The 12565-nt window shown below is 40.5% G+C and overlaps 1 protein-coding gene across 3 annotated transcripts in view; it reads right to left on the bottom strand.

Annotated features, from left to right (window-relative positions):
- The window catches only part of CNTN6 (contactin 6), a 230894-nt gene extending 219376 nt beyond the window's left edge, over window positions 1–11518 (bottom strand). For 2 of the 3 annotated variants that reach the window (XM_048858290.2, XM_048858292.2), the window contains exon 1: window positions 11013–11517. The gene's annotated coding sequence lies outside the window, so the exon portion shown is untranslated. Of the gene's footprint in view, window positions 1–11012 lie in introns of all 3 variants that reach the window. The other variant, XM_048858291.2, reaches the window with a different exon arrangement.
- Between the last annotated feature and the right edge of the window lie 1047 nt (window positions 11519–12565).

The raw sequence follows: 12565 nt of genomic DNA, 5'->3' as shown, positions 1-12565 counted from the left end.
GTATCTACCACTCCTCCCAGTTTAGTATCATCCGCAAATTTGCTGAGAGTGCAATCCACACCATCCTCCAGATCATTTATGAAGATATTGAACAAAACTGGCCCCAGCACCGACCCCTGGGGCACTCCACTTGACACCGGCTGCCAACTAGACATGGAGCCATTGATCACTACCCGTTAATCTTAGTTATGCCATAATCATATCATAACCATATCTCTATGAAGAATATGGGGCATAGTGTCACAATTATGTCATGTGATTAAATCTCCAGGAATACGTCGAACCAAAACTGGCAATCCTAGCTGTGGGGCATGACTCAGACTAAGTCTGCCTCTCAGAAATCCCCAGCTTCTGGAACAGCCAATGTAAGAAAGAGCAGCCCTGAGGCTGCTCTACTTCATGGCTGCGACCACCTTGCAGCTGAACAGCCTCAGGATCAGTGTATATAGAAAGGGGGGAAATGTATATTAGAAAAGAAAAATACCTGAGTGCTAAGTACAGCAAATTGAAATTTACTTCACAATTATGTACACAATCCTAACAGCAAGTATTAAATATTCTACCTGGAGGTACAATACATACAAGTTACTATGGGCTATATTTGACCCTTCTGTGTAGAAGAGTATTGGGGGATGAAGGATGCCCATCCTCTCTTGCATTGCCATGTTACCAGAATGTTCCCTCCAGGTGATGAGCGAATGGTGGGGGAATGGATCTAATGGGCCAGATATCCCCCCAGGAAGTAAATGCACAGAGGTGAAGCATAGAGTAAACAACCCCCCCAGCATCATAGCAGATGGCCATGGGGGAAATAAGCAGTCTGAAGTACCTACCAGATCACCTCCTGGGTCAGTGCAGTTATTCACTACCCACTACTCAAGACACAGTGTATTATCCCTCTTCTAGCCTTATATTTTCACAGGCAGCTGTAGTTTATGGCACAATGAAAACCACTTATTCTTTAAATACCAACACACCATTTTGTAACTTGCGGGGGAAAATATGTGGGACCCACCCAACCAATCTATAAAAGGATATGGAAAATGCTGTGATACTATAAATACAAAGTTGTACCTTGAAGAAAGATTTCAAGCTGTTCTTGTCTATTTTGGTCTCATTAGGCTGCAGCTACTTGATTAATGACTTAGTTTAAGGGTAGTTTAATGTGTAGCATGGTACGTATGAAGGGTTATTCCTTTTTATGCCTTACTCACATAATGTCTATTTTACAAAAACAAACTTTTAATGACTCAATAAATAAAAGCCATAGATAGACTGTGTAACAAATTATATATTGGATAACATATATAACCTGTTATTAGGTTATGAGGGTTGCATTGATTTGAATTTTACCCAAAAGCAAACATTACATTTCTGACATTGTAAAATAAAAGAACAGCAAAAATCTCCACTGTGATCTTTTTAACATGTGGCCAAAATTCTTCATTTTACCATTTTAAAAACAACAGCTCTCACCAATGCAGTCAAATACATCTGTCCTTGCTGGAATATTTTCTGGTTCTCATGCATGATCAAAGAAAATACATAAAAATAGATTAAAAAATGGGATCAAATGAGGAGGTACAGCATTATGCCTAGTGGAATTACCTTGGTGACATCCATTCCAGACTTTGATTGGAAAAGAAAGCCATTGTCACACTTTCATTTTGGGATGCTAGTAGTTTACAATTAATTTAATCAATGCAGCTGGGAGAAATTGAATAAGAAAAACATCAAAAAGTTCATACTATTCATTTTGCACAATTGTCTATTTCCAAAATTCAGGGTTTTTTCACAATTTTGAGGGTCAGAAATTCATAGAGAATAATGTTAAGACTAGACAGACATCTTCACTTGAAAGTTTGCATTTATGAATTCTGGGGATCTAAAAAGCCTGATCTAAAGCCCATTGATTTTGGTGAAAAGACTCCCATTTATTCCAGTGTGCTTTGGTTCAGATGTTAAATGAACAAGGAAGCCATGGATTCTGTCTGGATCTTGTTATTGACTTTAATACTTTGCTCTTATTTTACAGACATTAGTTACAAAGAAAGTCAGAGTAGGACTTAGAAGCGTTCAGAGATTTCTCAAGTCAATGTCAGATCCAGATTAGGACCCAGATCTCTTGACCTCTACCTAATCTAATACAAATCATTCTAATCCCAGGTAAATAATGCTATCTTTCTTAGCCTTGCTTTCCCTATCTGTAAAATTAGGGCAACAATACTAACCACAGGCAAAATCAGAATATATATCAATACAGGGCCCAAATATGCAATTGGTGGGATCATAGGAATTTCTACTGATTTAGAGCAAGATGGGAATTTCCATACTGGATCAGACCTAGGGTCACTGTAATCCAGTTTCCTGCCTCCAATAGTGTCAGGAATCAGAACTAGTAGAACGGCCAGTCTCCAGGAAAACTAATGAGTAGGTTGTAGCAGGGTGCCTGATTGGCTACAGCACCTGAATGGTGGGAAGAGTCACCAGATCAGCTGTTAAACCCAGCAGTTTGGTACCTTCTCAAAGCATTTCCTTATGGGTGTGACAGCTCCTGCCCCTGTCTTGGACCCAGCCCTGACACTACCTTGCCTCACTCCTGGTAACCCAATTCTGACTGTTCCTATTCCTGGCTACTGATGCCTCTTCTAAATCCTAGGTCTGACTCCTTTGACCATTAGGCCTGACTGTCCACTAACAGGTTTCAGAGTAGCAGCCGTGTTAGTCTGTATCCACAAAAAGAAAAGGAGGACTTGTGGCACCTTAGAGACTAACAAATTTATTTGAGCATAAGCTTTCGTGAGCTACAGCATGCATCCGATGAAGTGAGCTGTCGCTCACGAAAGCTCATGCTCAAATAAATTGGTTAGTCTCTAAGGTGCCACAAGTACTCCTTTTCTTTTTGTCCACTAACAGTGGCCAGTTCCAAAGGAAGGTGCAAAACTCTCCACAGTAGGCAGATGAAAAATAATCTGCCCCCAGTAAAGACCCTGCCCCTAATTCCTAATTGAATCATGAAGTTTTATCTCTCTCCCCAAAATTTCTGTTAGCATTACCTGTTCAACTGTTGTTTTCTGTATATCCAGAGTTAGAAGAGTTAATGCTTAAAAAAAACGTGGAAGGGATGTAACCTTGCTCTTCAGGGATTAAGCCAATTTTCAGAAGTAGTTCTGTGGATTTCATGCAATTTATTCAACAATGTGCCTTTCCCCACTGACATTGTTGCATGTATCACAGTCCTCTGGAAAATAGGAATGACTTTGTCTAGCTGAGTGCAGTCCCCTTCCTGTCCCCACGGGATTGCCCTGCAGATTTGCAATGCCTCTGGGCCTGCCATATGCAGCAGTGAGGAACACCTTACCCTTTCTGATTTCTCTTCAATACCACTTGCTGCCAAGGAAAGTTTAGAAGTGCTAGTTCTTTCCCTGGTTCCCTTTCAGGGTGAGAGATTCAGCTGGCTTCATATTTGCCAAAGATTTCATTTACTTCTGATGCCATTTACTAAAGGCACAATACACAGGAGTGCTGGTAATAGACTATTTTTTTTTCATTTTCTGGACTGGTTGCCTGATATGCAACAGATAAATAGAAGGTTTATAACCCTATCGTATGGCGGGAGCCAATGTTTACTGACTCTGTTACATTGCTGTGACGCAATCCTGTAGCAAGAGTCATCAAAATGTCTTATTATGAAGTTACATCTTTTTCTCTTGGGCACTCTCCTCCTTGGGCATTTCCAGGTTAAACTACTGGAGCATGCCCTGCAGGCGTCTACTCTGTAAATCAACTCAGAAACTGAAGCTGGTGCTCCATTTGTTCAGCAGAGCATCTCAGCCAGCACACCAGTGCTCTGGAATCTGCTTGATCTCCCTGTTGGTTTTCAGGTGTTAAGATTTTGGGTTTGATTTATAGAGCCATAAGTGGCTTGGGACCTGTCTTTGTGAGAGACCATGTCTCTCAGCTGAGGTCAGCGGAAATGCTTGAGCTGGAGTGCCCGGGATATATAATGGCTCTGTCTTCCAAGATGCACTGCTGAGTATTTGGAGCCCCAGCCCAAGTAAACACTAGCTAGCTTTAAGGACTTCAGTGGGACTCTTCACACACTTAACTAACACAGGGAGGAGAATTCCCAAGTGCACAGCCTCTGCATCCAGATTACTATACCCTATTGTGAGGTGAAGCTCATTTCCCTATGCATGAGGACTGGACATAGAGTAGGGGGAGGAAAGAAGAAATCACCTTATCTCTCCCCACCTTTTTGTGGCTCTCTGTGATTCTTGAGGCGTAAGAGTGAACAAAATGGATGAATCCCTAAGAACACATGCAATAATTCTGCTTGACCTTATGAGGAAAAGGGAATGGGGTACTTGACACCCTACCCCTTTACACACACACACACACACACACACACACACACACACTTTATGGGCTGGGCAGAATCTGGTTTTAAATAAACAAATACATATAAAGAAAAGATGTCTTTTGAAGGATTAGGTGGGAAAGGCTACTAAGGCTGTAAGTGGCGATGAACTTATTTTAGAGGAGTTTCTCTCCTGACCATTAGAGCTGAATTTTCATTTTTAAAATAATTTTTTGACAAAAAATTCTCATGAAAAAGGAGTAGTGTGTGTGTGTGTGTGTGTGTAAATTCTCATGAAAAAAAATTCCCATTTTTTAACCTACTCTTCTGAGAATGAGCCATGGTGTCATGATCCCAATGAGGGCAGTCAGGACCTAGGGTCAGAGCAGGGTCAAACCTCAGGCTGGGGACCAGTTCATAGTCAGGTTCCAGGCCAAGGTCAATACCAAAGGTCCAAGTTTGAGTCAGATGTCAGGGTCTGGGTTAGGAGTCCAAGCCCAAGGTCAAAACCAGGAGTTCAGGAGCAGGGAGCACAAATGATCGTGGCAATTACAGAAGTTCCACACTGTTGCCTGGACACTTCCGGGAATCCAGCTTGGGTTATACAGAGTAGGGATCCAGTCAGGAGTCATGAGGCTGCTGTCAGACCCCTTGAGACAGGACTTCCCACAGTCTTTGTCTTCAGCAGGTCATGGGGCCATGTGGAAGTGTGGTACAACTGCTAGTGGGTGACATTATAGCGATGTCAGCAGCCAGGCAGGCCTGAGTTCGACTCATCAGGTCTTATAAAGGGATTTGGTATCCTGTTCCAGGAGGCCTGTATCTAATGAGGATCCTGAGTCTGTCAATGTTTTTATTTGTTTCACTTCTATTTAAATTTCTTTTAGCATCTTGATCAGTTCTGTGGTCACCGACAGTACTTAGACCTCAGTCATTACCTCAAATGACTCCAGTTTATGCTTATTTGATGTATGCAAACTCTTCTTAATTTTGAAAAATATTCTTTTTTTATTACTTTGAAATGATTTATTAAGCATTTTTTTTTGTAGGACATTTTGGAAATTCATCCAGTAATTAACATCTCCATGAGCTTTTTGTATTTTCGCTTTGTCATCTTGTAAATGTGGGCTTTTCCTTCTAACTGTGATTTTAGTTTGGTGCATTGAATTAATATTCTTTGCAATGTCATTGTGTAGGACAGCAGTTCTGTGGCCTGTGGGACTCTCAGGTCCTGGGAGCATGAGTTGATGGTCTGCTGAGAACAGTTAGGTCACATAGTGCTAGTTGTTTCTCCTTGTTCCCACCTGCTTCTATGGGCTTTTCAGCTCTTCCTCATCTAGTTTATGTACATTTAGTTCCTCACCCATATTATAGTCCCCAGGGTATTCTTCTTGTTTGGAATTGGATTCTAGGTGGCACTGAAGACACTTGCTTAAAAATAAACTTTTGAGCGGCTTGTGTGTGGGTCTTTTCTCTTGCATTGTGTTTTTGTGGCTCTTAAGACTATCAAACACATTTGACAGCAACTCCCTTTATTATCAGGGTGATGTTTTCTGTTGCTTAAGTACTTTTCTACAAATGCACTGATTGCTCTGCTATACTCAAACAACTGCATATGACTGCCAAACAGCCCTTTTAGGGATTACTTGACCAGAGATAGCGTAAGAATTAACTTTGCTGATTAGTTTAATATTATATTCTCTGTAAATCTATTGTACACTGTAGAATGCTGGAGAGTACAGCTGGTAGGACAAGCAGGGGTGGCTGCACTGAAGGGAAGGGGTATGATTGATGGCGACCTGCTGGGACCTCCCCTCCGGACAGCACTCTCCTGAACCCAGAACTATGCAGGGTAGACTTTCCACACATATTCCAGGGCACTAAGACCCAGAGGGTACCTCCTCTTCTCATTACCATGTGATGTTGTGGCAAAACTGCAGAAAACAGTCAGTAGCGTGACCAGACATCCTGATTTGATAGGGACAGTGCTGATATTTGGGGCTTTGTCTTACATAGGCGCCTATTACCCCCTATCCTCTGTCCCGATTTTTCACACTTGCTGTCTGGTTACCCTAACAGCCAGCCAGAGACTTGAGCTTGTAGAGGCAGAAGCAGCCAAAATAGGGACCCCTGGACATTCCGGTCAAAACTGTAGAAAGTTCTCTGACTTTTTCTGCCATGCACTGATTGGATGTTTGATCCAACCGTCTCACAGTCTCTTCAAACTAAACTTCACTCCACACATGTCCCTTCTACTCTCTCCTCCCCAACACTCCACCTCCCTTTTCTTTTTTTTCCATTTAGCTTAATCCTAACTAAGTAAACCCACTGCGCAAAAAACAAAACACAATACAATAAAATAAAATAATTGTGGATTAACAAGACGTTTGCCACTGTCACATTATTCACTCTACTTGTGCGTTCTAACTGTTCCCCCACCTTGTCTATCTTGTCTGTTTAGACAATATTTTCTCATTGTTACCCTATCCAGCCCTATCTGGCACTGGGTAATGAGACATTAGTAATATTAATTTTTCTAACTTAATATAGTATTCTCTTCCCAAATAGCTTACATCTTTGGAAGACATTCTAGAATCTCTTGCCTTGCTCTCTGTATGTAATTGTGTACAGCACACATCTTTTTAAACTAGCCACTGGCTTGGTATGTCTTCAGTCCTAACCCAGGTCGTACATCAGCAGTTATACTTTGAAGTAATTAAGAGATATGAGCCTTTAAACAAGTTTTATATTTACTCACCTTTGGGATGTTATTTTATGGCCCACATTTGAATCAAGCCAGAAATAGCACCAAACATGACATGGAGAAGACATGTAAACCAGTTTGTAGGCACTCATTCAGCAAGAGGCTTTACACCAACATAGGTTCTGACTTCTACTGGCTTGTGGGTGCTCGACCCCACTCTGCCCTTGGCCCTGCCCTGACTCCACCCCTGCCCCGCTCCTCCCACCCCCATTCCAACCCCTTCCCTAAAGTCCCTGCCCCAAATTTGCCCCCTCCCTGCCCCTATTCGACTTCTTCCCCAAATCCCCGCCCTGGCCCCACCTCCTCCCCTGAGCACGCCACGTTCCCACCCCTCCCCCGTCCCTCCTGGAGCTTGCTACAGCTGTTTGGCGGTGGCAAGCGCTGGGAGGTAGGCGGAGGAGCGGAGATGTGGCGCGCTCAGGGGAGGAGGCGGAGGTGAGGTGAGGTGGGGCGGGGAACTTGGCTGCTGGTGGGTGCAGAGCACCCACTAATTTTTCCCCGTGGGTGCTCCAGCCCCAGAGCACCCATGGAGTTGGCACCTAAGTACACCAGTGATGCCTGTTGAAAATACTGAACCTGCAATACAGATACAGACAATGATTTGTAATAGTACCAGTGAGCTTCACGTCCCTGTTTCTACTACAAGTGGGACTGTTGAGGAGGAAGATGTCACAGATACAGCTACACCAGAAAGTACAGACACTGTTCCAGATACTGTTGGGATGTCTTTGAAACATTACCTAGAGAGAAGTCATAAACCACCTCTCAGACTTAATTTGTAGCATGTTGTATATTATTGATAGTAATATATTTGTAATTTTTGTATGCTCTTATATACTGTAGGGGGAGGAGTATGTACTATATATATACTATGTATATATATATACTGTATATATATATACATCCCCACAGTATCTGAGCACCTTCCAATAGTACATTTAGCAACTTCACGAACACCTGTCACATGTGGCTTGTCCTCCCTCTCAAGCTCAACCTATGGGGAGAACCGTGTGTGCAGTGTTTTGGTAGGGTTTTGATTTTTACAGTGTGAAGCAGTCCCACATTGTTTTTGGAAAACATGCTTTTTCTGTACATCCCATTTTTATATTAAGAGTTTAGATAATGTGAATAAATCACAGAGATTATCAAATGCTGCTCTGCCATTTTGAAAACACAAAAGTCATCTGGACAGCTACAAGAAGAAAAGGAGGACTTGTGGCACCTTAGAGACTAACCAATTTATTTGAGCATAAGCTTTCGTGAGCTACAGAAGTGAGCTGTAGCTCACGAAAGCTTATGCTCAAATAAATTGGTTAGTCTCTAAAGTGCCACAAGTCCTCCTTTTCTTTTTGCTAATACAGACTAACACGGCTGCTACTCTGAAAACTGGACAGCTACATAACTGATGATACACACAAATCAGATACTTTGATGACCAAGGGATAATAACTATAAATACAAAATTGTACCTGGAATTATTTAGGCCTACAACCAGCAATGGAAGGCCCAGTGAAAACTGGGCTAGAACTTTGGCCATATGTCTCTATATATGCCTCTTGGACTAAAACCTTGATAGCAAAAGGGGGAACTTTTGAATCAATCTTTTTTGAATTGATCCACTTTAAGAGAGTTTACTTGAAATTCATCTCTCAATGGCATGCCACAAAGGAACATATCACCAAGAAGGGTCTGTCTGCACCCATTGAGTTGGGAAAGAAAGGAAAGCATTTGGAGCCCTGACTCAGAGCTAGGGAAATCCTAATTTTAATTCTCTTGAGTGTTCTTTTCATTAGAAGGGTAAACTGCATTCATCTGTCAGCACTGTGAGGGCAATTGGGAGAGCATCTGTGATGAGTACCTTTTATAAACTTAATTTAAATAATAGAACACAAAATTGAGCTGTTTTGTAGTAACATGAAGTAAACACAGAGTTACTGCAAAATCTTAGAAAGAAATTTAGCAACATTGGTGTATAGATAGACACACATTATTTTAATGAATAATTTGTGTTAAAATACAAAACAAAAGATATGGTACTGCTTCACAGACACACAAAACAAACACACAATCTGCACTCTGCCCCCTTTCTGATGCCAGGCCTTTGTTACATTCTTCTTTTGGGAGTGGAAAATATTGTAATACTCGCTTATAGAAATCAATGGATTTGTTGGAACACTGCAAGTAACAACTCCAGCACACAGAGGCAGGACTACATTTCCTACAACCTCTGTCCTCTCAATTAGACATAACATAAAACCAAAACAAGACAACAATTTAGCACTAAGATACAGTTGTTTGTGGTGATGACTACAGTGATCAATACAAAATTTGCCTAAACTGCAAGAAACTGGTTTTCAGAAATCCCATAATTCATGGCTAGCCTCCTTAATTATGGTTGCAAAGCTGGAAACAAAAAAAGAAAAGCATATCTCCAGTTGGATTTAAAGTGCCAAAGTTGTTTTGCATTATTTATAGATTTACTCTCTAGTTGAAAGACAGTGCTTGTTACTAAAAATAAAACCCCCAAAGACCAGTATCTCACTAGCATTTTAAGAAGATTGTTATAGGTATGGGAGCATTTTATTATTCTTTTTTGCACAGTCTGATATATAGTAGTCACCAGCATCACCTAGATAAGAATTGGGGACTTTTTGTGTGACCGTACTTTGAAACAGAGACACAAGAAACACAAACCACTGACTCAACACCCCTGAAGCCCCAAGGCAAAGGCTTGCTGGTGAAGATATATTATTTGTGTTGCTGTGGTGCTCAGAATTGCAAGCATTGTAAGGTTTAATTTTCTTTTCCCACATAAGACTTACAGGACTTTCAAGATATTTGAAGAGGAAGCAAGTTTGATTTCTGCCTTCAGAAAAAAAAAATAAAGATGATTTAGAAGAAGTAACTATTCTGCATTCACCTTATAGTATGCACCTATAAATACTGCAAAAAAGTACAAAGGGATGAATAGACTATTATCTAAACAGTTCTGTTGTTTTACAAGTGTAATTATTCTATGAATGCTGAAAGAAATTCCTATCTTGGAGGCTCATTATATCAGTAATATAAGAAGAGTCCCTTTAAAGATGCAACAAATGTCTGCAGTTCTCCAAAAAGCACAATGGAAGTATACCATGACATGAAGCAAAACTGAATGATCATCATACAGTTCCTATTGTTTGTTTCTGGACCCACAAACTTCCAAAACTTTTAATAAAGTATTGCAGTTCCTTTAAAGCTGCAACATACCATGTACATAACTGACAGAATCCAAATTGCAACTCATTCATAAATCTTTGGATGAAAACATCAAGCTGAGGATATGTTATCACCTCATTTGTTTGGATTTTTTGTTTTGTTTGTTTGTTTTGTTCCCCCCTTTTAAATAAACAAAGGGGGAAACTTTCATCTAAAGACTCATTTAAATCGTCTGAAGACAAATGTTTATTGCTTTTGAACCTTCAGCTTTTAGAAAATGAGATGAGTCTCATGTTACCTTCCCCACCTTTTAATATGCAGTATCAAGTCCTTTGAAAGTGCCAAAATTAGCACTGTCATTCTCTGTGTTGCCCATTAGTTTTACTGCAACACAGAGCTTGTGAAACATTCAAAAATATACCCCGGTGGTATCTTTATAGCAGCACAGTCTTCTATTATGTTTCATCCTAACCTCACCTGAATACAAATTCAATATATATTTTTCCTTAGCAAAGAATAAATACATTTTGAGGATCAGTAATTCATTGAAACACAGCATAAATAAAGCAGTGATTTGTTGTTTTCTACATTTTCTACCTCTTATGCTAATGAAAATCACCAAAAGAAAGAGAAAATGCACCTTCCCCAGCATTATTCACATTGCAGTAGACACCACTATTTTGTACTTACAGATCTTAACAGTGAAATCTCTCAGGATCTTTACAATTTTCTGCAGAACTGTTTCAAGCTCTCAGCAAGCCACACTGTTCATCCAGGCAGAACCAAGCTGTATGGAATGTCTATGCAGCTGGGAGATAATGGAACTATTTTCCCAGCTGGGACTACAAGCCTTTTATCCACTGAGCATTGCGTGTCTCTTCACTGGTACTACTCATGAAATACACTGCTTTCTTGCTGTATTCGTGACAGGACCCACACGATTCGTGTTTGAATCACATGTACACATAGCCGCTACGGCTTTTGAATATTCTTATCTGGAAATGATATAAAAATCAGCTCTCTACTAATCGTCGTTCATGCAAGCTGAGAGAGCAAAAGCACAGCTTTCACACCAGTAGCATTTGTTTGCAGTGTTGTACTTGTGCATGAAAGATTAAATTCTTTTCATACAGATATGAGCGCCTGTCAGGTAATCAGAAAACCTCTCTTCTTGAAAACTGGGTCACTAACCAGTAGTAGATTTAGAACAGGAGTGGAAATAATTTTGTTTGTTTCCTGATCCCACAACTGCTCCGTGCATTACATAAGATTAAGCTTGTAGGAAGTCTGTCTGGACTTAGATTACATTCTAACACAAGCTCTCTTCATGAAATGTTTAAATAACCCTTCTGTGCTTTGCATATTTAAAAAAAAGAGAGACTTGCTTGTCTAAAGTAATGCATAACCAAATTCGATTTATTAATAAACTTCAAAACCACTACTCTGATTTCCACTACTCTTTTTGGGATTGTTTCAGTGGAGTGGCCAAGAGCTGAGGATGCTTCTATTTTAGTTAGTAAATTATTTGTATTCACAGGAGAGGGGCATGGAAATGGCAGGTTACAGAACATTTTGCCGGGAAGAAGTGCATTGTTTCACAGCTATTGCTTCACTAAACCAGTTTAATGTAATCCCCATGTAAATCCATTAGTTTGTAATGGGATTAATTGCACGCCTGCCTGAGCAATAAGACGTCAAAAGGAAGTGAAAGTCAGACGGCAACGGACATGCACGTGCCAAAAAGACCAAAGTGACATGCAGATAAATAAAACAGAGGGAATGTTTTATTTTGTTTAGATCATTTGGATTGACTCCAGTAATTAACATAAAACATACATGCAAAAGACCAGTTTAAGCTTCTAGCATAACTCTACTGACTTTGGTGAATTTACACCAAATTTAATTTGTCCCTTTTTTAGTGTAGTCAACTCGATGGTGCCATATACGTGAATTTAGGATCACTTTGACAGCAGGTATCTCACAATTGTGTGTCATGCACATTGAAATGTATATAATAGCTGGTGTTGCTGTGGACCATTGCCCTCTACAGAATGGAATGCCACACCAGGCAGCGACAAGCCCTTAGTCTACATAAACCTTTATATGACAGTACTGTGGCTAACATCAATTCTGTTTTAGTTCAGCTGGCCATACCATGGGGTTTTGAAGATGTTCCTGAGTAAGGACTGAAGTAAGGGGGATCACATTGGCGGGGGAAGGGTGATGGAAGCAGCATCCCCAAA

The sequence above is a fragment of the Caretta caretta genome, chromosome 7 (assembly GCF_965140235.1).
Source record: "Caretta caretta isolate rCarCar2 chromosome 7, rCarCar1.hap1, whole genome shotgun sequence".
NCBI lineage: Eukaryota > Metazoa > Chordata > Testudines > Cheloniidae > Caretta > Caretta caretta.
Note: the sequence above shows the minus strand (reverse complement) of the source record. Positions and strands in the feature narration are given on the sequence as shown.